Consider the following 23,974-nt stretch of genomic DNA (forward strand, 5'->3'; position numbering starts at 1 on the left):
GACTTTGCACTTCCGCCATGGCGTAATGCTCGTGCCCGATGGGTCGGAATTAGCCGCACTTTCCTCCATCGTGCAATGGCGAAAACGCTATTTACGCTATGGCGGTCAGGTCAGTTACTTTCCGCCAGGGTCATAATGAGGGCCACTGTTTTATCCGGTCTTGGACAGTCTCGGGCACTCGAGGGACTGGGCGTGGCAGGGTGCGCCACGGGTGCGGGGAGGGCCGGGGAGGAGATGCCCAGGGGCGAGGAGGTGCCCTGGGAGGAGGTGCCCAGGGGTAGGAGATGCCCATGGGGAGGAGGTGCCCTGGGAGGAGATGTCCAGGGGGCGAGGAGGTTCCCTGGGAGGAGGTGCCAAGGGGGAGGAGGTGCCCTGGGAGGAGATGCCCCGGGAGGAGAGGAGAGCCACACACACCTGCGAGCGCGCATCGCTGCTGTGCTGTCCCCATCGAGGCCTCAGGCAGACCCCTCGGTCCGTGATCACAGCACTGGCCTGGCATGAGGCCAGCCCCGCGCGGGTCCAGTCCAGCAGCAGGGGCCCCCGAGGCACATCACTCCGAGGGCAGCGGGTCCCACCCCCTGGCATGAGGCTGGCTGGCAGGGCGACGGTGGCACCCTCTTGAAGGTGAGGTGAGAGATGAAGCGCCTGGCACTGGGGAGTTAGCGGGCATGCCTCGTATTCTTGTTTAGATGATGAAGCTGGCAGTCTGGGGCACTTGGATGCCCCTGCCTATCCTTGCTTATCCCCGCTCGCCCTTCTGCCTGTTTTCCCGCTTCAGCGCCTGCTTTTGTCAGCCCTCCTGTCCTAAGCCTGCTGCCTGTTTTCTTCAGCGTGCCTGTCTACTTACAGCCTGTGTCCATGCCTGTGTCCTTCCCGGCCTGTGTCCGTGCCTGGCTCCTTCCCAGCCTGTGTCCATGCCTGTCTCTTTCCCAGCCTGTGCCCGTGCCTGTCTGCTTCCCAGCCTGTGTCCGTGCCTGTCTCCTTCCCAGCCTGTGTCCTTCCCAGCCTGTGTCCGTGCCTGTCTCCTTCCCAGCATGTGCCTGTCTCCTTCCCAGCCTGCTACCCGCCTGCATGTCTCCTTCCCAGCCTGTGCCCGTGCCTGTCTCCTTCCCAGTCTGTGTCCGTGCCTGTCTCCTTGCAGTCTGTGTCCCTGCCTGTCTCAATCCCAGCCGTGTCCCTGCCTGTCTCATTCCCAGTCTGTGTCCGTGCCTGCCTCCTTCCCCTTCCCAGCCTGTGTCTCTGCCTGTCTCCTTCCCAGGCTGTGCCCGTGCCTGTCTCCTTCCCAGCCTGTGTCCTTCCCAGCCTGTGTCCGTGCCTGTCTCCTTCCCAGCCTGTGTCCCTGCCTGTCTCCTTCCCAGGCTGTGCCCGTGCATGTCTCCTTCCCAGTCTGTGTCCGTGCCTGTCTCCTTCCAGCCTGTCTCCTTCCCAGCCTGTGTCCCTGCCTGTCTCCTTCCAAGCCTTTGTCCACGCCGGTCTCCTTCCCAGCCTGTGTCCCAGCCTGTCTCTTCCCAGCCTGTGTCCCTGCCTGTCTCCTTCCCAGCCTGTGTCCCTGCCTGTCTCCTTCCCAGCCTGTGTTCCTGTCTCCTTCCCAGTCTGTGTCCGTGCCTGTCTCCTTCCCCTTCCAAGCCTGTGTCCCTGCCTGTCTCCTTCCCAGGCTGTGCCCATGCCTGTCTCCTTCCCAGCCTGTGTCCTTCCCAGCCTGTGTCCGTGCCTGTCTCCTTCCCAGCCTGTGCCTGTTTCATTCCCAGCCTGTGTCCCTGCCTGTCTCCTTCCTAGGCTGTGCCAGTCCCTGTCTCCTTCCCAGTCTGTGTCCGTGCCTGTCTCCTTCCAGCCTGTCTCCTTCGAGCCTGTGTCCCTGCGTGTCTCCGACCCAGCCTGTGTCCACGCCGGTCTCCTTCCCGGCCTGTGGCCCAGCCTGTCTCCTTCCCAGCCTGTGTCCGTGCCTGTCTCCTTCCCAGCATGTGCCTGTCTCCTTCCCAGCCTGCTACCCGCCTGCATGTCTCCTTCCCAGCCTGTGCCCGTGCCTGTCTCCTTCCCAGTCTGTGTCCGTGCCTGTCTCCTTCCAGCCTGTGTCCCTGCCTGTCTCCATCCCAACCCGTGTCCCTGCCTGTCTCATTCCCAGTCTGTGTCCGTGCCTGTCTCCTTCCCAGCCTGTGTCCTTCCCAGCCCGTGTCCGTGCCTGTCTCCTTCCCAGCCTGTGCCTGTCTCCTTCCCAGCCTGTGTCCCTGCCAGACTCCTTCCCAGCCTGTGTCCGTGCCTGTCTCCTTCCAGCCTGTCTCCTTCCCAGCCTGTGCCCCTGCCTGTCTCCTTCCCAGCCTGTGTCCACGCCGGTCTCCTTCCCAGCCTGTGTCCCAGCCTGTCTCTTCCCAGCCTGTGTCCCTGCCTGTCTCCTTCCCAGCCTGTGTCCCTGCCCGTCTCCTTCCCAGCCTGTGCCTGTCTCCTTCCCAGCCTGTGTTCCTGTCTCCTTCCCAGTCTGTGTCCGTGCCTGTCTCCTTCCCCTTCCCAGCCTGTGTCCCTGCCTGTCTCCTTCCCAGGCTGTGCCCATGCCTGTCTCCTTCCCAGCCTGTGTCCGTGCCTGTCTCCTTCCCAGCCTGTGCCTGTTTCATTCCCAGCCCGTGTCCCTGCCTGTCTCCTTCCCAGGCTGTGCCAGTGCCTGTCTCCTTCCCAGTCTGTTTCCGTGCCTGTCTCCTTCCAGGCTGTCTCCTTCCCAGCCTGTGTCCCTGCGTGTCTCCGACCTAGCCTGTGTCCACGCCTGTCTCCTTCCCAGCCTGTGGCCCAGCCTTTCTCCTTCCCAGCCTGTGTCCCTGCCTGTCTCCTTCGCAGCCTGTGTCCCCGCCTGTCTCCTTCCCAGCCTGTGCCTGTCTCCTTCCCAGCCTGTGTTCCTGTCTCCTTCCCAGTCTGTGTCCGTGCCTGTCTCCTTCCCCTTCCCAGCCTGTGTCCCTGCCTGTCTCCTTCCCAGGCTGTGCCCATTCCTGTCTCCTTCCCAGCCTGTGTCCTTCCCAGCCTGTGTCCGTGCCTGTCTCCTTCCCAGCCTGTGCCTGTCTCCTTCCCAGCCTGTGTCCTTCCCAGCCTGTGTCCGTGCCTGTCTCCTTCCCAGGCTGTGCCAGTGCCTGTCTCCTTCCCAGTCTGTGTCCTTGCCTGTCTCCTTCCAGCCTGTCTCCTTCCCAGCCTGTGTCCCTGCGTGTCTCCGACCCAGCCTGTGTCCACGCCGGTCTCCTTCCCGGCCTGTGGCCCAGCCTGTCTCCTTCCCAGCCTGTGTCCCTGCCTGTCTCCTTCGCAGCCTGTGTCCCTGCCTGTCTCCTTCCCAGCCTGTGCCTGTCTCCTTCCCAGCCTGTGTCCCTGTCTCCTTCCCAGCCTGTGACCGCGCCGCTCTACTTCCCAGACTGTGTCCGTGCCTGTCTCCTGGCAGCCGGTGTCCTTGTCTCCTTCCAAGCCTTTGTCCCTGCCTGTCTCCTTCCCATCCCGTGTCCATGCCTGTCTCCTTCCCAGCCTGTGTCCCCGCCTGCCTCCTTTGCAGCCTGTGCCTGTCTCCTTCCCAGCCTGTGTCCCTGCCTGTCTCCTTCCCAGGCTGTGCCCGTGCCTGTCTCCTTCCCAGCCTGTGCCCGTGCCTGTCTCCTGCCAGCCTGTGTCCATGCCTGTCTCCTTCCCAGCCTGTGTCCCTGCCTGTCTCCTTCCCATCCTGTCTCCCTGCCTGTGTCCCTGCCTGCCTCCTTTCCAGACCGTGTCCCTGCCTGTCTCCTTCCCAGCCTGTGTCCCTGACTGTCTCCTTCCCAGCATGTGTCCCTGCCTTTCTCCTTCCCATCCTGTGTCTCTGTCTGTCTCATTCCCAGCCTGTGTCTCTGACTAACTCCTTCCCAGCCTGTATCCCTGCCTGTCTCCTTCCCATCCTGTCTCCCTGCCTGTGTCCCTGCCTGTCTCCTTCCCAGACCGTGTCCCTGCCCGTCTCCTTCCCAGCCTGTGTCTTTGAATGTCTCCTTCCCAGCCTGTGTCCCTGCCTTTCTCCTTCCCATCCTGTGTCCCTGCCTGTCTCCTTGCCAACCCGTGTCCGAGCCTGTCCCCTTCCCAGACCGTGTCCCTGCCTGTCTCCTTCCCAGCCTGTGTCTCTGACTGTCTCCTTGCCAGCCTGTGTCCCCGCCTGTCTCCTTCCCAGCCTGTGTTCCTGCCTGTGTCCCTGCCTGTCTGCTTCCCAGACCGTGTCCCTGCCCGTCTCCTTCCCAGCCTGTGTCTCTGACTGTCTCCTTCCCAGCCTGTGTCCCTGCCTTTCTCCTTCCCATCCTGTGTCCCTGCCTGTCTCCTTGCCAACCCGTGTCCGAGCCTGTCCCCTTCCCAGACCGTGTCCCTGCCTGTCTCCTTCCCAGCCTGTGTCTCTGACTGTCTCCTTCCCAGCCTGTGTCCCCGCCTGTCTCCTTCCCAGCCTGTGTCCCTGCCTATCTCCTTCCCAGCCTGTGTCCCTGCCCGTCTCCTTCCCAGCTTGTGTTCCTGCCTGCTACCCGCCTTCCTGACTTACTGCCTGTCTCTCTTGTCTGTCTCTCCCTGCTGCCTGTCTCTGTCAGTTTAGCTTTCCGTCTCTTCGCGGGCAGTCTCTTCTTCGGTGTCCAAGTCTCCCCACCTCCGCCCCCCCCCCCCCAATGACCGCGCACACACCTCACTCACTGTGCCAGTTATGACCGCCTCTCTCTTTCCCCCGCGGAATGCGTGACTCCCCCCCCCCTGTTACTCTCTGTCCTTGGAGTATTTGTTTCCTCGGTGCTTATATGCGCCGTCTCCCTTGCCTACCTCTCCCGCGGCAGGGAGGTCTCTCTTGGGGTTTAGCTTCCGTGTGATCAGCGCTCTCTCCGGTATTCGTGCTGCGAGTGTTAAGCGCTCGTTTCAGTCTCTGCGGTGCGGGTGCTAATTATGCGCTATCCTAGGTATCTCTGGTGCGGGATCCCCCTCCCCCCAGTTTTCGCGGTGCGCGTGTTAGGCGATCTTCCAGGTGCACGTGATAAGTGCTTCCCCAGCTATCCCTGGTGCAGTATTAGGTGTTCTCATAGGTATCCGTGGTGGGGTGCTAGGTGCTCTCACAGGTATCCCTGGTGCAGTATTAGGTGCTCTCACAGGTATCCGTGGTGGGGTGTTAGGTGCTCTCACAAGTATCCGTGGTGGGGTGTTAGGTGCTCTCACAGGTATCCATGGTGCAGTATTAGGTGTTCTCACAGGTATCCGTGGTGCAGGCGTTAGGTGCTCTCACAGGTATCCGTGGTGGGGTGTTAGGTGCTCTCACAGGTATCCGTGGTGCAGTGTTAGGTGCTCTCACAGGTTTCCGTGGTCCAGGTGTTAGGTGCTCTCACCGGTATCCATGGTGCAGTATTAGGTGTTCTCACAGGTATCCGTGGTGCAGGCGTTAGGTGCTCTCACAGGTATCCGTGGTGGGGTGTTAGGTGCTCTCACAGGTATCCGTGGTGCAGTGTTAGGTGCTCTCACAGGTTTCCGTGGTCCAGGTGTTAGGTGCTCTCACCGGTATCCATGGTGCAGTATTAGGTGTTCTCACAGGTATCCGTGGTGCAGCATTAGGTGCTCTCACAAGTATCCGTGGTGGGGTGTTAGGTGCTCTCACAGGTATCCGTGGTGCAGTATTAAGTGCTCTCACAGGTATCCGTGGTGCAGTATTAGGTGCTCTCACAGGTATCCGCGGTGGGGTGTTAGGTGCTGTCACAGGTATCCATGGTGGGGTGTTAGGTGCTCTCACAGGTATCCGTGGTGGGGTATTAGGTGCTCTCACAGGTATCCATGGTGGGGTGTTCCATGGTGGGGTGTTAGGTGCTCTCACAGGTATCCGTGGTGTGGTATTAGGTGCTCTCAAAGGTATCTGTGGTGGGGTATTAGGTGCTCTCACAAGTATCCGTGGTGGGGTATTAGGTGCTCCCACTGGTATCCGTGGTGCGGTGTTAGGTGCTCTCACAGGTATCCGTGGTGCAGTATTAGGTGCTCTCAAAGGTATCCGTGGTGCAGTATTAGGTGCTCTCACAGGTATTCGTGGTGCGGTGTTAGGTGCTCTCACAGGTATTCGTGGTGGGGTGTTAAGTGCTCTCACAGGTATCCGTGGTGCAGTGTTAGGTGCTCTCACAGGTATCCGTGGTGCAGTATTAGGTGCTCTCACAGGTATCCGTGGTGGGGTCTTAGGTGCTCTCACAGGTATCCGTGGTGGGGTCCTAGGTGCTCTCACAGGTATCCGTGGTGGGGTGCTAGGTGCTCTCACAGGTATCCGTGGTGGGGTGTTAGGTGCTCTCACAGGTATCCGTGGTGCAGTATTGGGTGCTCTCACAGGTATCCGTGGTGGGGTGTTAGGTGCTCTCACAGGTATCCGTGGTGCATTATTAGGTGCTCTCACAGGTATCCGTGGTGGGGTGTTAGGTGCTCTCACAGGTATCCGTGGTGCAGTGTTAGGTGCTCTCACAGGTATCCGTGGTCCAGGTGTTAGGTGCTCTCACTGGTATCCATGGTGCAGTATTAGGTGTTCTCACAGGTATCCGTGGTGCAGCATTAGGTGCTCTCACAAGTATCCGTGGTGGGGTGTTAGGTGCTCTCACAGGTATCCGTGGTGCAGTATTAGGTGCTCTCACAGGTATCCGTGGTGCAGTATTAGGTGCTCTCACAGGTATCCGTGGTGGGGTGTTAGGTGCTGTCACAGGTATCCATGGTGGGGTGTTAGGTGCTCTCACAGGTATCCGTGGTGCGGTATTAGGTGCTCTCAAAGGTATCCGTGGTGGGGTGTTAGGTGCTCTCACAGGTATTCGTGTTGGGGTGTTAAGTGCTCTCACAGGTATCCGTGGTGCAGTGTTAGGTGCTCTCACAGGTATCCGTGGTGCAGTATTAGGTGCTCTCACAGGTATCCGTGGTGGGATCTTAGGTGCTCTCACAGGTATCCGTGGTGGGGTCCTAGGTGCTCTCACAGGTATCCGTGGTGGGGTGCTAGGTGCTCTCACAGGTATCCGTGGTGGGGTTTTAGGTGCTCTCACAGGTGTCCGTGGTGCAGTATTAGGTGCTCTCACAGGTATCCGTGGTGGGGTGTTAGGTGCTCTCACAGGTATCCGTGGTGCATTATTAGGTGCTCTCACAGGTATCCGTGGTGGGGTGTTAGGTGCTCTCACAGGTATCCGTGGTGGGGTGTTAGGTGCTCTCACAGGTATCCATGGTGCAGTATTAGGTGCTCTCCCAGGTATCCGTGGTGGGGTGTTAGGTGCTCTCACAGGTATCTGCGGTGCAGTGTTTGGTGCTCTCACAGGTATCCGCGGTGCAGTGTTAGGTGCTCTCACATGTATCCGTGGTGCGGGCATTAGGTGCTCTCACAGGTGTCCGTAGTGGGGTGTTAGGTGCTCTCACAGGTATCCGTGGTGGGGTGTTAGGTGCTCTCACAGATATCCGCGGTGCAGTGTTAGGTGCTCTCACAGGTATCCGTGGTGCATGTGTTATGTGCTCTCACAGGTATCCGCGGTGCCAGTGATAAGCACTCTCTTTGGTACCCGTGGACGTGGTGTGCTTGATAAGCGCCTGCTCCGGTATCTGTGGTGTAGATGATAAGTGTCCTCCCAAGTATCTGTGGTGTGGGTGTTAGGTGCTCTCCACAAGATATACGTGGTGTGGGTGTTAGGCGCTCTCCACCAGATATCGGTGGTGCGGATGTTAGGCGATCGCCACCAGGTATCCGTGGTGTGGGTGTTAGGTGCTCATTTCAGTACCTGTGCTGCAGGTGTTATGCGCTCTCCACCAGGTATCCATGGAGCAGGTGTGAGGCGCTCTCACCATAATCTGTAGTGCACATGTTAGGAGCTCCCTCCGGTATCCGTGGTGTGGGTGATAAGCGCTCACCCAGCTATCTGTGGTGCAGTGTTAGGTGCTCTCACAGGTATCTGTGGTGCGGGTGTTAGGTGCTCTCGCAGGTATACGTGGTGCGGACGTTAAGTACTCTCGCAAGCATCCGCGGTGTGGGTGTTAGGTGCTCCCACAGCTATCCGTGGTGCGGACGTTAGGTGCTCTCGCAGGTATCCGTGGTCGGGTGTTAGGTGCTCTCACAGGTATCCATGGTGGGGTGTTAGGTGCTCCCACAGATATCCATGGTGGGCTGTTAGGTGCTCTCATAGGTATCCATGGTGGGGTGTTAGGTGCTCTCACAGGTATCCATGGTGGGGTGTTAGGTGCTCCCACAGATATCCATGGTGGGGTGTTAGGTGCTCTCATAGGTATCCATGGTGGGGTGTTAGGTGCTCTCACAGGTATCCATGGTGGGGTGTTAGGTGCTCCCACAGATATCCATGGTGGGGTGTTAGGTGCTCTCACAGGTATCCATGGTCTGGGTGTTACGTGCTCTCACAGGTATCGGTGGTGCGGGCATTAGGTGCTCTCACAGGAATCCGTGGTGGGGTGTTAGGTGCTCTCACAGTTATCCATGGTGTGGGTGTTTGGTGCTCTCACAGGTATCCGTGGTGCGGGTGTTAGGTGCTCTCACAGGTATCCATGGTGCAGACGTTTGGTGCTCTCACAGGTATCCATGGTGCTGTGTTAGGTGCTCTCATAGGTATCCGTGGTGCAGTGTTAGGTGCTCTCACAGGTATCCATGGTGCAGGCTTAGGTGCTCTCACAGGTATCTGTGGTGCGGGTGTTTGGTGCTCTCACAGGTATCCGCGGTGCAGTGTTAGGTGCTCTCACAGGTATCTGTGGTGCGGGTGTTAGGTGCTCCCACAGCTATCCGTGGTGCGGACGTTAGGTGCTCTCGCAGGTATCCGTGGTCGGGTGTTAGGTGCTCTCACAGGTATCCATGGTGGGGTGTTAGGTGCTCCCACAGATATCCATGGTGGGGTGTTAGATGCTCTCACAGGTATCCATGGTGGGGTGTTAGGTGCTCCCACAGATATCCAATATGGGGTGTTAGGTGCTCTCATAGGTATCCATGGTGGGGTGTTAGGTGCTCCCACAGATATCCATGGTGGGGTGTTAGGTTCTCTCATAGGTATCCATGGTGGGGTGTTAGGTGCTCTCACAGGTATCCATGGTGGGGTATTAGGTGCTCTCACAGGTATCCATGGTGGGGTGTTAGGTGATCCCACAGATATTCGTGTTAGGTGCTCTCACAGGTATCCATGGTGGGGTGTTAGGTGCTCCCACAGATATCCATGGTGGGGTGTTAGGTGCTCTCATAGGTATCCATGGTGGGGTGTTAGGTGCTCTCACAGGTATCCATGGTGGGGTGTTAGGTGCTCCCACAGATATCCATGATGGGGTGTTAGGTGCTCTCACAGGTATCCATGGTCTGGGTGTTACGTGCTCTCACAGGTATCGGTGGTGCGGGCATTAGGTGCTCTCACAGGAATCCGTGGTGGGGTGTTAGGTGCTCTCACAGGTATCCATGGTGTGGGTGTTTGGTGCTCTCACAGGTATCCGTGGTGCGGGTGTTAGGTGCTCTCACAGGTATCCATGGTGCAGACGTTTGGTGCTCTCACAGGTATCCATGGTGCTGTGTTAGGTGCTCTCATAGGTATCCGTGGTGCAGTGTTAGGTTCTCTCACAGGTATCCATGGTGCAGGCTTAGGTGCTCTCACAGGTATCTGTGGTGCGGGTGTTCGGTGCTCTCACAGGTATCCGCGGTGCAGTGTTAGGTGCTCTCACAGGTATCTGTGGTGCGGGTGTTAGGTGCTCCCACAGCTATCCGTGGTGCGGACGTTAGGTGCTCTCGCAGGTATCCGTGGTCGGGTGTTAGGTGCTCTCACAGGTATCCATGGTGGGGTGTTAGGTGCTCCCACAGATATCCATGGTGGGGTGTTAGATGCTCTCACAGGTATCCATGGTGGGGTGTTAGGTGCTCCCACAGATATCCAATATGGGGTGTTAGGTGCTCTCATAGGTATCCATGGTGGGGTGTTAGGTGCTCTCACAGGTATCCATGGTGGGGTGTTAGGTGCTCCCACAGATATCCATGGTGGGGTGTTAGGTTCTCTCATAGGTATCCATGGTGGGGTGTTAGGTGCTCTCACAGGTATCCATGGTGGGGTATTAGGTTCTCTCATAGGTATCCATGGTGGGGTGTTAGGTGCTCTCACAGGTATCCATGGTGGGGTGTTAGGTGCTCCCACAGATATCCATGGTGGGGTGTTAGGTGCTCTCATAGGTATCCATGGTGGGGTGTTAGGTGCTCTCACAGGTATCCATGGTGGGGTGTTAGGTGCTCCCACAGATATCCAATATGGGGTGTTAGGTGCTCTCACAGGTATCCATGATGGGGTGTTAGGTGCTCTCACAGGTATCCATGGTGGGGTGTTAGGTGCTCCCACAGATATCCATGGTGGGGTGTTAGGTTCTCTCATAGGTATCCATGGTGGGGTGTTAGGTGCTCTCACAGGTATCCATGGTGGGGTGTTAGGTGCTCCCACAGCTATCCGTGGTGCGGACGTTAGGTGCTCTCGCAGGTATCCGTGGTCGGGTGTTAGGTGCTCTCACAGGTATCCATGGTGGGGTGTTAGGTGCTCCCACAGATATCCATGGTGGGGTGTTAGGTGCTCTCACAGGTATCCATGGTGGGGTGTTAGGTGCTCCCACAGATATCCATGGTGGGGTGTTAGGTTCTCTCATAGGTATCCATGGTGGGGTGTTAGGTGCTCTCACAGGTATCCTTGGTGGGGTATTAGGTGCTCTCACAGGTATCCATGGTGGGGTGTTAGGTGATCCCACAGATATTCGTGTTAGGTGTTAGGTGCTTTCACAGGTACCCTTGGTGGGGTGTTAGGCGCTCTTTTCAATAACCATGGTGCAGTGTTAGGCACTCTCCCCTGTATCTTGGAGCAGGTGAAATCACTGTCTCTGGTGCCCGTGGTTTGCGAGATAAGTGCTCTCCCAGGTATCTGTGGTGTGGGTGTTAACAGGCACGTAACGTCATTGAGCTAATCAGGCTCCAGCCCCCTTCCCCCTGTACCCCCACCCTTAAATGTGAGCTGAGGGGCGGAACTTCCGTGCTGAGCCTTTAACAGTTCAAAGGATCAGGAACATGGTCCTAAACGCATTTTATTTCTTTGGCGCAAATCCAGGGATGTAATTTAGGGGTCGCCAGGGGTTGCACTTGCGACCCCTGAGGTCTCGCTCACTACCCCAAAAAATTATTTAAAAAAAAACATTTTTACAAATTGAAGCTCCTGGGCTGTGGCCAATGCCAATGTGCCAATGCTATATGACCTATTTGTCTTTCTGGAATTCTATACAATAATTGCTAGACTCATTAAAGGTTTATTTCAGGCACACTTCAGGGGGTGAGTCACTGATTGAGTCTGTTCTTAAACATTTCAAATTCACAATGCCAACAAAATCCTCCAAAAAGCATTTAGAGTAGAATAAGCATCCATTTCGGACTATGCATTTTGCTTTTCGCACGTTACAGTTATAGCATGTTTTTTTCTGCGGATACATATGGTGATCCATTCCTGTATGAAATGTATATCACGTTACAGTAATATTGTAACCATATTTTTCATAGTGTACTTAGAAACAATGCTATGTGATGTCACTTCCTGTTTAGTCAAGGGGTAAACGGTCATGTTCCATTGCTTCCTGTGATATCACTTTGGGGTGGGGTCAAATGACATCACTTCCTGTGATGTCATCAGATGTCAAGGGTCATGAATTGTCACTTCCACTACCCCTGGTATTTTGGTGAAATGACGTCACTGGGCAAATCAAGCACTGCCCGTTTCCCCAGCCACAGCCCCCCTGAGACACACAGGCTGCACCCCAGGCTCTGCAGCCAGTGCCATAATGAACCTTGTCATCAGCAGCATAGCCTTTCTTATGCATGATGGTGAAATTCCAACTGATAGGCCACCACCAGTCACCTTGCAAATCTGTCACAGTTAAAGTGAGCAACATAATAAGGCACCCTTTTAAAGATGTGTTCATACCCATAACGTCTAATAGCTTGATATGCTAAAAAGTAAAGTTTGCTTTGATGTCCTTAGTTGAATGTTCTTATAACCATACATCATAATATGCTGGAGGTTTATGACGCATCTCCAAAACTAAGAAAGTTTTTATTTTTATTGTGTGTCTTAAAGTGTCATGATCTCTGCTTCCAAAAGGTCAGGGTTTTCCCAACTCCCTTGGAAGCATATCCATAACCCAGGTTCCGAGTGCCAACCAGTCCCAATTGGGACCTTTTGGACCCAGTCCTGGCGCCAGTGGCACCAGGCTCATAAATATGCCCAGTCCCAGCGCTGGAAGCGCCGGGCTCATAATGCTTGGGTGGACTTACCTGCAGCAGACCATGCTGCTTACTTGCCTGCCAGTTGAGCCTCTGATCCTCTTCTGTTTGGAACTACTTTTCCTGTTGGGTGGGGCAGGAGCCACTCCCTAGGTTCAGAACACTGGAACTCTTCTGGAAAGCAGGAACTCTTTTCTTACCTAGTCGTGGCTGTGGAAGGAGACACCTAAGCACTACAGGAGGCTATTTAAACCACACCCGATGGATGAATCTTGCTTTGCGTTATTCTGCATCCTCTGCAGCAGAACGCTCATCGTGTCTTCTGCATCTGATCCTGGGCCTAAGGAAAAAGGCTTACCATCCTGAATCCAGTCTTCAGCAACATCTATAAAGACAAGAAAGAACAGGTTAGCATTACGGTCTTCAGTGACAGCTCTTCACTTACCTGGTCCATCGGCTGTCACCAACGCCTCGCCCTACATTCCGACATCTGAAAGACAAAGGCTTACCTACTCTTCGTGCGCTCCGGAGGTCTTCACACTGCATTCCGGCATCTGAAAGACAAAAGCTTACCAACTCTTCGCACGCTCCGGAGGCCTTCGGCGCTGCATCCCGCATCTGAAAGACAAAACAAGGTGCGTTTAAAGACATTGGGGAACTTTAATACTCACGTGCCATTACTCCTTTCCACATCTAATCCAGTGGGTATTCCGGCACCCTGCAGCCGCTCCGAACTTGTACCTGCAAAATAAAAAGACAGTTAGAGCGCATCGTGAAGCAGGCAACAAGCGCTTACTTACGTGCTTCCAGGCGCTTCTATTCATCACACGGGCTCCATCTTCAACTCACTTCAGCCCGTCATCCACCATCGCCGGAACCCTGCAAAACAAGAGACATCATTACTAAAGACTTTAAAGACATTAGAATTACTCGAAACTTACCGTTCGTGCAGTAAACGACCGACAGCAGTCCTCTGAAGTCAAGAGGCCTGCTCCCCTTATCCAGTGAAGAAACTGGTTACAGCACCCTGCCCCGAGGCAGATGGAGAGCACGGCGTTCACTTACCTAAGACATCTTACCCTTCGAGTCAGACATACAGTGCACAGAGGTCCAGCCCAAAGAGCCAGCCGTGTGTTACACATCACCTTTGAAGATACGGTATACGCCCAGTCAAGACCGGCGCCTCTACGGGAATCAGGTGAGCGTTACAGAACGCAAAGCCTACCACAAAACTCCCGTCCAGGCGCTATGGAAACCTCGGATACCGACCAACTAGCCCAGTTACTTGGGGAACTAAGGGCAGAAGTGCATGCAGCCCATCAGGAAACGAACGCTCTAAGAAGGGAACTGATTATTTCCAAGGAGCGAACAGATGATCTCGCTAGACAATTGCTACAGTCACAAGCCGGACAGACCCTGTTACCCGCATCTGGGGGAAATCTTCCTTCTACATCCTCTATGAATCCAGTGCAGATCAGCCTACCTGGGAATGTACCTCTGGCTCCGCCCGAACGATTTTCTGGTGACCCAAAGAGGTTTGCAGTATTTATCAATCAGTGCCGGTTGCATTTCTTATGCCGGCCAGCAGCCTTTCCAACTGATCAAGCTAAAGTAGCTTTCGTGCTTTCGTACCTTAGTGGCAATGCGGCAGACTGGTCGATCCCTTTAGTAAATCAAGATGATCCGGTCCTCCATGATTTTCAAGCTTTTCAGCTCAGTATGGAAAAACTGTTCGCAAGACATTCACAGGGGCAGGCCTTGGACAATGAGCTTCTTTCGTTGCGACAAGGTAATCAAGACCTTTTGGCTTATATTGCGTCTTTCAACAGACTGATAGTGGAAACTCAATGGCCTGAGGACAAAAGGATTACGCTGTTTTATAGAGGTCTACGTGGAGAGCTCAAAGATGTGTTAGCCCAAGTAGTGAATCCCCCACAAGATTGTTCGGACTATATAGACTTAGTCGTTCAAATGGATCACAGACTGCAGAACAGGAAGGCCGATCGTTCCAAGTTTGATGCTCGAGTTTTTTCCAAACCGCCAACTCCTTCCAAAGGAGTAGACTCCGGGGAACCCATGCAAATAGGGGGTCTGAAAGGTCCTCTAACACAAAAGGAGCGGGAAAGGAGAAAACAGTTGCAATTATGCCTCTATTGCGGAAACTCAGGGCACTTTCTTCGAGACTGTCGGTGAAACCTGCCAAGAAGGCAGTAGGAGCTGCAGTTACCAAAGTTACAAACTCTGAGCAGGGAAACGACCTCGCCCGACAAGAACAGAGGTCCTCTTGCCGAGCTTGAAAACCAGTTCCGTGACCTCGCATTTCGTGATACCTATGGTCCTCATTAGCCCCGATAATCCGGATCGATTACATGCAATTGAAGCTTACGTCGACAGCGGTGCCATCGGCAATTATGTGGATCATGAAATGGTTTTGAGGATGAATCTAACTCTTTGTCCCAAGGCTGTAAATGACGTCATTACTACGGTGGATGGTACGGAGATAGCCTCCGGGCCAGTAACGCATACCACTCAAGAAGTGACGCTAGTAAGTCAAGATGGACACCATGAGAAGATCGTGTTCGATGTGATCAAGGCCCTTCAGTTTCAGATTATTCTAGGAATACCTTGGTTAGAGAAACACAATCCTCTGATCGATTGGCGAGCAAGAACGGTCCAGTTTCCAGAATGTATCTCTACTTGTCACCCTCCACCTGGTGTTGCACTGGCAGCAATTTCTTCAGAGACTCCCCAGTTACCTCCCGAATACCTAGAATACCAAGATGTTTTCCGGAAGGATCAGGCTAACTCTCTACCTCCTCATAGGTCTTATGACTGCCAGATAGACCTGATACCTGGATCTACTCCTCCTTGTAGTAGAATTTATGCCCTCACCGAGCCTGAGAACCTTCACCTTCGACAATACCTGGATCAATACCTGGCAAATGGGTTTATTCGTCCTTCCAAGTCCCCTGCTTCTTCAGCTTTGTTCTTCGTTCCAAAAAAGGAAGGAGACCTTAGAACTTGTATAGATTATCGCTCCCTGAACCAGATCACCGTTAAGAATAGATATCCGTTACCTTTGATCCCTGAACTCCTGGACCAAGTCAGAAAAGCATGCATATATACAAAGCTGGATCTTAGAGGAGCTTACCACTTGGTACGAGTAAAAGAGGGCGATGAATGGAAGACGACCTTCCGCACCAAGTATGGGCTATTTGAATATCAGGTCATGCCCTTCGGACTTTGCAATGCCCCGGCCGCCTTTCAATATTTTATGAACGATGTCCTCAGAGAGCTCATAGATGTGTGTGTTGTTGTTTACATTGACGACATCCTCGTTTATTCTTCATCGGAATCTGAACATCGGAAACACGTGAAAATGGTCCTCGAAAGATTGCGTCAACACAAACTTTTCGCTAAGTTGGAAAAATGTGTTTTCAACGTGACTGAAGTTGAATTCTTGGGATCAATATTATCACCTGGCGGAGTGCGTATGGATTCAAAGAAGGTCGATGCAGTTCTCAAATGGCCATCACCATCCTCCGTAAAAGGTGTGCAAAGCATGTTAGGCTTCGCTAACTTTTACCGCAGGTTTATCCCCGAATTCTCTCGAATAGTCCAGCCCATCACTGCCTTGTTAAAGAAAAACAAACGTTTTGAATGGTCTACCGAGGCGGAACAAGCTTTCCAGGATTTGAAGACTAAATTTATCTCTGCACCAATCTTAAAACACCCTCGCCCCGAACTCCCCTACATCGTGGAAACTGATGCTTCAAGCCTTGCCATCGGGGCAGTTCTATCACAAAAGGACCCGATAACCAATCAGTTGCATCCCATGGCATTTTGGTCCCGCAAATTCTCGCCTCCTGAAATCAATTACACGATTACTGACAAGGAACTTCTGGCTATCAAGTCTGCCTTTAAGGCTTGGCGGCATTATCTGCTGGGGGCCCGACACACCGTGACTGTGATTACGGATCACCGAAACCTGCAATATTTGAAAACCGCAAAAGCCCAATCCTCTAGACAACTCCGTTGGGCATTATTCTTTGCCGAGTTTGACTTCATAATTACCTATCGACCTGGTACACAAAACGGTAAAGCTGATACCCTTTCTCGGATGGGAGTGGAAGAACACTTGATCAACCCTAAACCTGTACCAATCATTCCCGAACAAAGAATTCTGGGTGTAATCGCCACACAATCCATAGAGGAAGTTAAGGATAAAGCCAGGCAACTTGTAACTCCAGCAGACATACAGAATTGGCATCTGCAGGGAAAGGACTTTGCAGTAAAGGACAACTTATTGTATTTCCAAGAACGATTATACCTACCCAGCACAGATTTACAGAAAAAAGTAATCTCTTGTTATCACGATTCTTTAATGGAAGGACATCCCGGTATAGCCAAGACCTCAGAAAAGATCAAGCGCTACTTCTGGTGGCCGTCTTGGAAAAAAGATATCAGAGACTTTATAATTTCCTGTGGAGTATGCGCCCAAAATAAGAGTCAAAAGTAAAGACCAGCAGGCCTCTTACGCCCTATTGACATCCCACCTCGCCCTTGGCATACGCTTTCTATGGACTTCATCACCGATCTACCTCCATGCTCCGGATACAATACGATTCTAGTAATCGTGGACTTATTCTCCAAGATGGCGCATTTCAATCCGCTCAAAGGCTTGCCAACAGCAGCAACTCTGGCCTGAGAGTTTCTCGAAAACATCGTCCGACTGCACGGTTTTCCTTCGGTTCTAATTTCGGATCGAGGTAGTCAATTTATTTCTCATTTTTGGCGAAGTTGCTGTCGGTCGGCTCAAATTGATGTGAGACTATCGACCAGTCACCACCCTCAGACCGACGGACAAACCGAGAGGACCAATCAAACTCTGGAACAGTATTTACGCTGCATGCTGCAACAAACTGAAAAAACTTGGAAAGACATCCTTTGGATAGCCGAATATGCCTACAATAACTCTGTCCATTCGGGAACTGGGAAAACCCCGTTTTTTCTTTTGTACGGCAGTCACCCTCGAACCTCGGAGTTGGATCCTCTCCAAGATCTTGAAACACCAGCAGTAGACTACCTGCATTCTACAATCACCCAAGCCTTTAAGGAAGCTGTTTTTCACCTTCAAAGGGCTAAAGAACAATACAAGAAAGGAGCAGATCAACATCGGAAGGAAGCCCCTCAATATCAAGTAGGAGATCAAGTCTGGTTATCCACCAAATATCTACCTCTAAAAGGGCCACGCACATTCAACCCAAGATACCTTGGTCCCTATTCCATCACTACCATAGTAAACCCAGTAGCGGTCAAGTTGGACTTGCCCCCGCACATGAAGATTGTCATGGTCTCTGCTTCCAAAAGGTCAGGGTTTTCCCAACTCCCTTGGAAGCAGATCCATAACCCAGGTTCCGAGTGCCAACCAGTCCCAATTGGGACCTTTTGGACCCAGTCCTGGCGCCAGTGGCACCAGGCTCATAAATATGCCCAGTCCCAGCGCTGGAAGCACCGGGCTCATAATGCTTGGGTGGACTTACCTGCAGCAGACCATGCTGCTTACTTGCCTGCCAGTTGAGTCTCTGATCCTCTTCTGTTTGGAACTACTTTTCCTGTTGGGTGGGGCTGGAGCCACTCCCTAGATTCAGAACACTGTACTCTTCTGGAAGGCAGGAACTCTTTTCTTACTTAGGCGTGGCTGTGGAAGGAGACACCTAAGCACTACAGGAGGCTATTTAAACCACACCCGGTGGATGAATCTTGCTTTGCGTTATTCTGCACCCTCTGCAGCAGAACGCTCATCGTGTCTTCTGCATCCGGTCCTGGGCCTAAGGAAAAAGGCTTACCATCCTGAATCCAGTCTTCAGCAACTCCTATAAAGACAAGAAAGAACAGGTTAGCATTCCGGCATCTGAAAGGCAAAGGCTTACCTACTCTTCGTGCGCTCCGGAGGTCTTCACACTGCATTCCGGCATCTGAAAGACAAAAGCTTACCAACTCTTCGCACGCTCCGGAGGCCGTCGGCGCTGCATCCCGCATCTGAAAGACAAAACAAGGTGCGTTTAAAGACATTGGGGAACTTTAATACTCACGTGCCATTACTCCTTTCCACATCTAACCCAGTGGGTATCCCGGCACCCTGCAGCCGCTCCGAACTTGTACCTGCAAAATAAAAGACAGTTAGAGCGCATCGTGAAGCTGGCAACAAGCGCTTACTTACGTGCTTCCAGGCACTTCTATTCATCACACGGGCTCCATCTTCAACTCACTTCAGCCCGTCATCCGCCATCGCCGGAACCCTGCAAAACAAGAGACATCATTATTAAAGACTTTAAAGACATTTCAGTTACTCGAAACTTACCGTTCGTGCAGTAAACGACGGACAGCAGTCCTCTGAAGTCAAGAGGCCTGCGCTACCTATCCAGTGAAGAAACTGGTTACAGCACCCTGCCCCGAGGCAGATGGAGAGCTCGGCATTCACTTACCTAAGGTGAGAGCGTTAACCTGTGGGGGTATACAGGAGAGGAGAAGAGGAGATAGGGACACCCCAATAACCCCAGTTCATTAACCCCGTATTTTCTATCTGCAGACATCTTCTCTGCACGTCAGGCATACAGGGCACAGAGGTCCAGCCCTAAGAGCCAACCAGGTGCTGCACATCACCTTTGAAGATACGGTAGTCGCCCAGTCAAGACCGGCGCCTCTGCGAGAATCAGGTGAGCGTTACAGAACGCAAAGCCTACCGCAAAACTCTCGCCCAGGCGCTATGGAAACCTCGGATACTGACCACCTAGCCCGGTTACTTGGGGAACTAAGGGCAGAAGTGCATGCAGCTCGTCAGGAAACGAACGCTCTAAGAAGGGAACTAATTATTTCCAAGGAAAGAACAGATGATCTTGCTAGACAATTGCTACAGTCACAAGCCGGACAGACCCCGCTACCCGCATCAGGGGCAAATCTTCCTTCAACATCCTCTATGAATCCAGTGCAGATCAACCTACCTGGGAATGTACCTCTGGCTCCGCCCGAACGATTTTCTGGTGACCCAAAGAGGTTTGCGGTATTTATCAATCAGTGCCGGTTGCACTTCTTATGCCGGCCAGCAGCCTTTCCAACTGATCAAGCTAAAGTAGCTTTTGTACTTTCGTACCTTAGTGGCAATGCGGCAGACTGGTCGATCCCTCTAGTTAATCAAGATGATCCGGTTCTCCATGATTTTCAAGCCTTTCAGCTTAGTATGGAAAAACTGTTCGCAAGACATGCACAGGGGCAGGCCTTGGACAATGAGCTTCTTTCGTTGCGACAGGGTAATCAAGACCTTTTGGCTCATATTGCATCTTTCAATAGACTAATAGTGGAAACTCAATGGCCTGAGGACAAAAGGATTACGCTGTTTTATAGAGGTCTACGTGGAGAGCTCAAAGACGTTTTAGCCCAAGTAGTGAATCCCCCACAAGACTGTTCGGATTATATAGACTTGGTCGTTCAAATAGATCACAGACTGCAGAACAGGAAGGCCGATCGTTCCAAGTTTGATGCTCGAGTATTTTCCAAACCGCCAACTCCATCCAAAGGAGTAGACTCCGGGGAACCCATGCAAATAGGGGGTCTGAAAGGTCCTCTAACACAAAGGGAGCGGGAAAGGAGAAAACAGTTGCAATTATGCCTATATTGCGGAAACTCAGGGCACTTTCTTCGAGACTGTCCGGTGAAACCTGCCAAGAAGGCAGTAGGAGCTGCAGTTACCACAGTTACAAACTCTGAGCAGGGAAACGACCTCGCCCGACAAGAATAGAGGTCCTCTTGCCGAGCGTGAAAACCAGTTCCGTGACCTCGCATTTCGTGATACCTATGGTCCTCATTAGCCCTGATAATCCGGATCGATTACATGCAATTGAAGCTTACGTCGACAGCGGTGCCATCGGCAATTATGTGGATCATGAAATGGTTTTGAGGATGAATCTAACTCTTTGTCCCAAGGCTGTAAAGGACGTCATTACTACGGTGGATGGTACGGAGATAGCCTCCGGGCCAGTAACGCATACCACTCAAGAGGTGACGCTAGTAAGTCAAGATGGACACCATGAGAAGATCGTGTTCGATGTGATCAAGGCCCCTCAGTTCCAGATTATTCTAGGAATACCTTGGTTAGAGAAACACAATCCTCTGATCGATTGGCGAGCAAGAACGGTCCAGTTTCCAGAATGTGTCTCTACTTGTCACCCTCCACCTGGTGTTGCACTGGCAGCAATTTCTTCAGAGACTCCCCAGTTACCTCCCGAATACCTAGAATACCAAGATGTTTTCCGGAAGGAGCAGGCTAACTCTCTACCTCCTCATAGGTCTTATGACTGCCAGATAGACCTGATACCTGGATCTACTCCTCCTTGTAGTAGAATTTATGCCCTCACCGAGCCTGAGAACCTTCACCTTCGACAATACCTGGATCAATACCTGGCAAATGGGTTTATTCGTCCTTCCAAGTCCCCTGCCTCTTCAGCTTTGTTCTTCGTTCCAAAAAAGGAAGGAGACCTTAGAACTTGTATCGATTATCGCTCCCTGAACCAGATCACCGTTAAGAATAGATATCCGTTACCTTTGATCCCTGAACTCCTGGACCAAGTCAGAAAAGCATGCATATATACAAAGCTGGATCTTAGAGGAGCTTACCACTTGGTACGAGTAAAAGAGGGCGATGAATGGAAGACGGCCTTCCGCACCAAGTATGGGCTATTTGAATATCAGGTCATGCCCTTCGGACTTTGCAATGCCCCAGCCGCCTTTCAATATTTTATGAACGATGTCCTCAGAGAGCTCATAGATGTGTGTGTTGTTGTTTACATCGACGACATTCTCGTTTATTCTTCATCGGAATCTGAACATCGGAAACACGTGAAAATGGTCCTCGAAAGATTGCGTCAACACAAACTTTTCGCTAAGTTGGAAAAATGTGTTTTCAACGTGACTGAAGTTGAATTCTTGGGATTCATATTATCACCTGGCGGAGTGCGTATGGATTTAAAGAAGGTCGATGCAGTTCTCAAATGGCCATCACCATCCTCCGTAAAAGGTGTGCAAAGCATGTTAGGCTTCGCTAACTTTTACCGCAGGTTTATCCCCCAGTTCTCTCGTATAGTCCAGCCCATCACTGCCTTGTTAAAGAAAAACAAACGTTTTGAATGGTCTACCGAGGCGGAACAAGCTTTCCAGGATTTGAAGACTAAATTTATCTCTGCACCAATCTTAAAACACCCTCGCCCCGAACTCCCCTACATCGTGGAAACTGATGCTTCAAGCCTTGCCATGGGGGCAGTTCTATCACAAAAGGACCCGGTAACCAATCAGTTGCATCCCGTGGCATTTTGGTCCCGCAAATTCTCGCCTCCTGAAGTCAATTACACGATTACTGACAAGGAACTTCTGGCTATCAAGTCTGCCTTTAAGGCTTGGCGGCATTATCTGCTGGGGGCCCGACACACCGTTACTGTGATTACGGATCACCGAAACCTGCAATATTTGAAAACCGCAAAAGCCCAATCCTCTAGACAACTCCGTTGGGCATTATTCTTTGCCGAGTTTGACTTCATAATTACCTATCGACCTGGTACAAAGAACGGTAAAGCCGATGCCCTTTCTCGGATGGGAGTGGAAGAACACTTGATCAACCCTAAACCTGTACCAATCATTCCCGAACAAAGAATTCTGGGTGTAATCGCCACAGAATCCATAGAGGAAGTTAAAATAAAGCCAGGCAACTTGTAACTCCAGCAGACATACAGAATTGGCATCTGCAGGGAAAGGACTTTGCAGTAAAGGACAATTTATTGTATTTCCAAGAACGATTATACCTACCCAGCACAGATTTACAGAAAAAAGTAATCTCTTGTTATCACGACTCTTTAATGGAAGGTCATCCCGGTATAGCCAAGACCTCAGAAAAGATCAAGCGCTACTTCTGGTGGCCGTCTTGGAAAAAAGATATCAGAGACTTTATAATGTCCTGTGGAGTATGCGCCCAAAACAAGAGTCAAAAGGAAAGACCAGCAGGCCTCTTACGCCCTATTGACATCCCACCTCGCCCTTGGCATACACTTTCTATGGACTTCATCACCGATCTACCTCCATGCTCCGGATACAATACGATTCTAGTAATCGTGGACTTATTCTCCAAGATGGCGCATTTCATTCCGCTCAAAGGCTTGCCAACAGCAGCAACTCTGGCCCGAGAATTTCTCGAAAACATCGTCCGACTGCACGGTTTTCCTTCGGTTCTAATTTCGGATCGAGGTAGTCAATTTATTTCTCATTTTTGGCGAAGTTGCTGTCGGCCGGCTCAAATTGATGTGAGACTATCGACCAGTGACCACCCTCAGACCGACGGACAAACCGAGAGGACCAATCAAACTCTGGAACAGTATTTACGCTGCATGCTGCAACAAACTGAAAAAACTTGGAAAGATATCCTTTGGATAGCCGAGTATGCCTACAATAACTCTGTCCATTCGGGAACTGGGAAAACCCTGTTTTTTCTTTTGTACGGCAGTCACCCTCGAACCTCGGAGTTGGGTCCCCTCCAAGATCTTGAAACACCAGCAGTAGACTACCTGCATTCTACAATCACCCAAGCCTTTAAGGAAGCTGTTTCTCACCTTCAAAGGGCTAAAGAACAATACAAGAAAGGAGCAGATCAACATCGGAAGGAAGCCCCTCACTACCAAGTAGGGGATCAAGTCTGGTTATCCACCAAATATCTATCTCTAAAAGGGCCACGCACATTCAACCCAAGATACCTTGGTCCCTATTCCATCACTACCATAGTAAACCCAGTAGCGGTCAAGTTGGACTTGCCCCCGCACATGAAGATACATCCGGTCTTCCACGTCTCTCTATTAAAACCCGTGCAACCTCAAACCCGACTAACCAAATCTCCAAAACCTATCCTAGTTGATGGAGAACTCGAGTTTGAAGTCAAAAGTATTCTGGACTCCAAGATCTCCAAATCTAAACTATTCTACCTAATTGACTGGAAAGGCTACGGCCCCCAAGAGAGATCCTGGGAACCTGCTGAATATGTCCACGCTCCTCGCCTAATCAAAAGATTTCACCGAACATTTCCTGACAAGCCAAAACCCCCGGAGAAGCCCGGTTTGGGAGGGGCCTTGAGGGGGGGTACTGTCATGGTCTCTGCTTCCAAAAGGTCAGGGTTTTCCCAACTCCCTTGGAAGCAGATCCATAACCCAGGTTCCGAGTGCCAACCAGTCCCAATTGGGACCTTTTGGACCCAGTCCTGGCGCCAGTGGCACCAGGCTCATAAATATGCCCAGTCCCAGCGCTGGAAGCGCCGGGCTCATAATGCTTGGGTGGACTTACCTGCAGCAGACCATGCTGCTTACTTGCCTGCCAGTTGAGTCTCTGATCCTCTTCTGTTTGGAACTACTTTTCCTGTTGGGTGGGGCTGGAGCCACTCCCTAGATTCAGAACACTGTACTCTTCTGGAAGGCAGGAACTCTTTTCTTACTTAGGCGTGGCTGTGGAAGGAGACACCTAAGCACTACAGGAGGCTATTTAAACCACACCCGGTGGATGAATCTTGCTTTGCGTTATTCTGCACCCTCTGCAGCAGAACGCTCATCGTGTCTTCTGCATCCGGTCCTGGGCCTAAGGAAAAAGGCTTACCATCCTGAATCCAGTCTTCAGCAACTCCTATAAAGACAAGAAAGAACAGGTTAGCATTCCGGCATCTGAAAGGCAAAG

The 23,974-nt window shown here is 52.2% G+C and overlaps 1 protein-coding gene across 3 annotated transcripts in view; it reads left to right on the top strand.

The window, feature by feature from the left end:
* The first annotated feature begins 314 nt into the window (after positions 1 to 314).
* The window catches only part of LOC138468292 (beta-1,3-galactosyltransferase 2-like), a 268,296-nt gene continuing 244,636 nt past the window's right edge, over positions 315 to 23,974 (top strand). For 2 of the 3 annotated variants that reach the window (XM_069608779.1, XM_069608778.1), the window contains exon 1: positions 315 to 624. The gene's annotated coding sequence lies outside the window, so the exon portion shown is untranslated. Of the gene's footprint in view, positions 630 to 23,974 lie in introns of all 3 variants that reach the window. The other variant, XM_069608780.1, reaches the window with a different exon arrangement.

Source organism: Ambystoma mexicanum, chromosome 4q, assembly GCF_040938575.1.
Source record: "Ambystoma mexicanum isolate Mex_15411 chromosome 4q, UKY_AmexF1_1, whole genome shotgun sequence".
Lineage (NCBI taxonomy): Eukaryota > Metazoa > Chordata > Amphibia > Caudata > Ambystomatidae > Ambystoma > Ambystoma mexicanum.